We start from the raw sequence: 5,000 nt of genomic DNA on the forward strand, positions 1-5,000 counted from the left end.
AGTCGCGCATCACTCGTTGGATCGAAAAATTTTCAAAGTCCGAAAGAGTCGCGCATCACTCGTTGGATCGAAAAATTTTCAAAGTCCGAAAGAGTCGCGCATCACTCGTTGGATCGAAAAATTTTCAAAGTCCGAAAGAGTCGCGCATCACTCGTTGGATCGAAAAATTTTCAAAGTCCGAAAGAGTCGCGCATCACTCGTTGGATCGAAAAATTTTCAAAGTCCGAAAGAGTCGCGCATCACTCGTTGGATCGAAAAATTTTCAAAGTCCGAAAGAGTCGCGCATCACTCGTTGGATCGAAAAATTTTCAAAGTCCGAAAGAGTCGCGCATCACTCGTTGGATCGAAAAATTTCCAAAGTCCGAAAGAGTCGCGCATCACTCGTTGGATCGAAAAATTTTCAAAGTCCGAAAGAGTCGCGCATCACTCGTTGGATCGAAAAATTTTCAAAGTCCGAAAGAGTCGCGCATCACTCGTTGGATCGAAAAATTTTCAAAGTCCGAAAGAGTCGCGCATCACTCGTTGGATCGAAAAATTTTCAAAGTCCGAAAGAGTCGCGCATCACTCGTTGGATCGAAAAATTTTCAAAGTCCGAAAGAGTCGCGCATCACTCGTTGGATCGAAAAATTTTCAAAGTCCGAAAGAGTCGCGCATCACTCGTTGGATCGAAAAATTTCCAAAGTCCGAAAGAGTCGCGCATCACTCGTTGGATCGAAAAATTTTCAAAGTCCGAAAGAGTCGCGCATCACTCGTTGGATCGAAAAATTTTCAAAGTCCGAAAGAGTCGCGCATCACTCGTTGGATCGAAAAATTTTCAAAGTCCGAAAGAGTCGCGCATCACTCGTTGGATCGAAAAATTTTCAAAGTCCGAAAGAGTCGCGCATCACTCGTTGGATCGAAAAATTTTCAAAGTCCGAAAGAGTCGCGCATCACTCGTTGGATCGAAAAATTTCCAAAGTCCGAAAGAGTCGCGCATCACTCGTTGGATCGAAAAATTTTCAAAGTCCGAAAGAGTCGCGCATCACTCGTTGGATCGAAAAATTTTCAAAGTCCGAAAGAGTCGCGCATCACTCGTTGGATCGAAAAATTTTCAAAGTCCGAAAGAGTCGCGCATCACTCGTTGGATCGAAAAATTTTCAAAGTCCGAAAGAGTCGCGCATCACTCGTTGGATCGAAAAATTTTCAAAGTCCGAAAGAGTCGCGCATCACTCGTTGGAACGAAAAATTTTCAAAGTCCGAAAGAGTCGCGCATCACTCGTTGGAACGAAAAATTTTCAAAGTCCGAAAGAGTCGCGCATCACTCGTTGGATCGAAAAATTTTCAAAGTCCCAACGATTCTCGCATGGAACTAAGTTCCAACGTACTGCCAAATTTTTCAGGTCGCGTTGCTGTTTTGCCCCATAAGGAACACGTGTTATGACCGGCCGGCTCCGACGTCCGAGCGGCACCGTTGATACTTCATGCACCGAGCGGTCTCGACCGGTCGGTCGGCACCTAGTCCTCGGGTTTCGGAACTTTCGACTTGTTTCGGCCCGTATCTCGACATCCCTTTGCGGGTTTGTTGTCGGGGCTATGGTTTCGTCCTCACCGTGTCACGAACACGCAGACAAAAATTTTTTTCGAATTTTGAAAATTTTTCGTCTGAGCGGAGATTCGCACCACAGGCGTTCGTTTCGTTCCGGTAAGAACCACTCTCACGAGTTCAAAGTTTTTCCGAGCGCTCACGTTTCGCAGGGGCGAGTTCTTCGCTCCGTCTAGAAAATATGATTCAATTTGAATCGTCGACACTACATAACCGCGGGTCGGTGTCTAAGACCGAATGGCCCTTTATGCGGTGACCGAAAGTCTTCTCTCGCAAGTCGAGGGAAGCAGTCGAACAGAGGCATCAACTCGCCACATTCCGTGCGTATCACAGTCTGTTCGCAGACGGTACACATTGATTTCCAATCGTACTCCCGACGCTTGCAATCTAGCCGAAGGATACGAGAAGGATAATTCGAACGATTTGCACCGGGGAGTCGACAAAAATTGTCTTCACCCGAGGAAACACAAAGTCGAACAGAGCGCTCTGAGCGCTAGTACGCGTACACAAGTTGTGCGGTACCAGATATACATATTATATTAAAACGTGTGGCCGACCGGGCAAAGACTCGGCGGCATGGGGCAACACACGAAAAGAGCTACCAATAACACAAAGCTCCCTGGTTGATCCTGCCAGTAGTCATATGCTTGTCTCAAAGATTAAGCCATGCATGTCTCAGTGCAAGCCATATTAAGGTGAAACCGCGAATGGCTCATTAAATCAGTTATGGTTTCTTAGATCGTACCCACATTTACTTGGATAACTGTGGTAATTCTAGAGCTAATACATGCAAACAGAGTTCCGACCAGAGATGGGAGGAATGCTTTTATTAGATCAAAACCAATCGGTGGCGGGTTCGTCCCGTCCGCCGTTTACTTTGGTGACTCTGAATAACTTTGGGCTGATCGCACGGTCTTGGTACCGGCGACGCATCTTTCAAATGTCTGCCTTATCAACTGTCGATGGTAGGTTCTGCGCCTACCATGGTTGTAACGGGTAACGGGGAATCAGGGTTCGATTCCGGAGAGGGAGCCTGAGAAACGGCTACCACATCCAAGGAAGGCAGCAGGCGCGCAAATTACCCACTCCCGGCACGGGGAGGTAGTGACGAAAAATAACGATACGGGACTCATCCGAGGCCCCGTAATCGGAATGAGTACACTTTAAATCCTTTAACGAGGATCAATTGGAGGGCAAGTCTGGTGCCAGCAGCCGCGGTAATTCCAGCTCCAATAGCGTATATTAAAGTTGTTGCGGTTAAAAAGCTCGTAGTTGAATCTGTGTCCCACGCTGTCGGTTCACCGCTCGCGGTGTTTAACTGGCATGATTGTGGGACGTCCTACCGGTGGGCTTAGCCTTTCGGGGCGGCCCAACTAATATCCCATCGCGGTGCTCTTCATTGAGTGTCGAGGTGGGCCGGTACGTTTACTTTGAACAAATTAGAGTGCTTAAAGCAGGCTATTTTCGCCTGAATACTGTGTGCATGGAATAATGGAATAGGACCTCGGTTCTATTTTGTTGGTTTTCGGAACCCCGAGGTAATGATTAATAGGAACAGATGGGGGCATTCGTATTGCGACGTTAGAGGTGAAATTCTTGGATCGTCGCAAGACGGACAGAAGCGAAAGCATTTGCCAAAAATGTTTTCTTTAATCAAGATCGAAAGTTAGAGGTTCGAAGGCGATCAGATACCGCCCTAGTTCTAACCATAAACGATGCCAGCTAGCGATCCGCCGAAGTTCCTCCGATGACTCGGCGGGCAGCTTCCGGGAAACCAAAGCTTTTGGGTTCCGGGGGAAGTATGGTTGCAAAGCTGAAACTTAAAGGAATTGACGGAAGGGCACCACCAGGAGTGGAGCCTGCGGCTTAATTTGACTCAACACGGGAAACCTCACCAGGCCCGGACACCGGAAGGATTGACAGATTGAGAGCTCTTTCTTGATTCGGTGGGTGGTGGTGCATGGCCGTTCTTAGTTGGTGGAGCGATTTGTCTGGTTAATTCCGATAACGAACGAGACTCTAGCCTGCTAAATAGGCGTACTTTCCGGTATCTCGAAGGCCCCCGGCTTCGGTCGGGAGGTTTTTACTACCGGCGTACAAATAAATCTTCTTAGAGGGACAGGCGGCTTCTAGCCGCACGAGATTGAGCAATAACAGGTCTGTGATGCCCTTAGATGTTCTGGGCCGCACGCGCGCTACACTGAAGGAATCAGCGTGTCTTCCCTGGCCGAAAGGCCCGGGTAACCCGCTGAACCTCCTTCGTGCTAGGGATTGGGGCTTGCAATTATTCCCCATGAACGAGGAATTCCCAGTAAGCGCGAGTCATAAGCTCGCGTTGATTACGTCCCTGCCCTTTGTACACACCGCCCGTCGCTACTACCGATTGAATGATTTAGTGAGGTCTTCGGACTGGTACGCGGCAATGCCTCGGCATTGCCGATGTTGCCGGGAAGATGACCAAACTTGATCATTTAGAGGAAGTAAAAGTCGTAACAAGGTTTCCGTAGGTGAACCTGCGGAAGGATCATTAACGTTTCGTTACTGCGAAAAAAAAAGCAGCGAATCGATGATTATTTTGGTAGATTCCACCGTGAATCTCACGCAATTATAATCCAGTCAAAAGACACACATGGCACAAGAGGTGGCGTACATTGTACGCGTGTCACGAATATCGAACTACGTAACGGCCGAAACGGCTCGTGTCGCACTCACACACGTCGACGACGAACGATCTTGCTATGTCCGTTGGAAGAGAGAGAAAATAATATAAAAAGGACATTACAACTAGTGTATCACGGTAAAATATATCGTGTGCAGCAGCCAAAAACAAACTAAGGCATAAATGGCTATGGGTAAAAAAAACACTAGAAAAATAAAAGGACATTGCTACTACGCCAACCTACGGGGGCGCAAGAACGAAAACTCTCTTTCCATTCTGGACGATAGCGATGCGGATCGTGATGCCATTCGTCGATCAGATTTGTGTGAGGTAGCGACATTGTGCGCGTTGCTGAGGCGACCAAGTGCCCGCTTCTGTTGAACGGGACGCTTGGTGTGCGTTTGAATCAACCGTTCGGTCGATCCCCCCGCTTTGTACGAGGCGTGGCGCGCGATTGATCGAACGGTTTTTTTTATGCTTTTTTTTCAAATTGTTTCTTTTCAAAGATACACATGAAGAAAAGTTACCATACTTTCACGGGGTAACCTGCTCCGGCTGGAGTTTAGCTCCACCGGGGTGACGTCGCGTTCTCCGCGGCGGAAGGTTGGCGACGAACTTTCGCCCCGTGAAATGCAATTGAGATCTTATTCCTTTTGCGTAACATTACCAAAATCCACGTGCCGTGGTTCCCCCCAGACACAAAAAATATGGCTCGATCGAATTATACGCGGCTTCCTCCTCGCACGTAAAGTGTTGTAG

At 48.0% G+C, this 5,000-nt stretch overlaps 1 non-coding gene across 1 annotated transcript; it reads left to right on the forward strand.

Moving 5' to 3' along the window:
* Positions 1 to 2,198: 2,198 nt before the first annotated feature.
* LOC125501545 lies at positions 2,199 to 4,112 on the forward strand. Its single transcript, XR_007279134.1, has one exon. It is a non-coding gene; the product is annotated as a small subunit ribosomal RNA (ribosomal RNA).
* Positions 4,113 to 5,000: the final 888 nt, after the last annotated feature.

The sequence above is a fragment of the Athalia rosae genome, chromosome 6, assembly GCF_917208135.1.
Source record: "Athalia rosae chromosome 6, iyAthRosa1.1, whole genome shotgun sequence".
Classification (NCBI taxonomy): Eukaryota; Metazoa; Arthropoda; class Insecta; order Hymenoptera; family Athaliidae; genus Athalia; species Athalia rosae.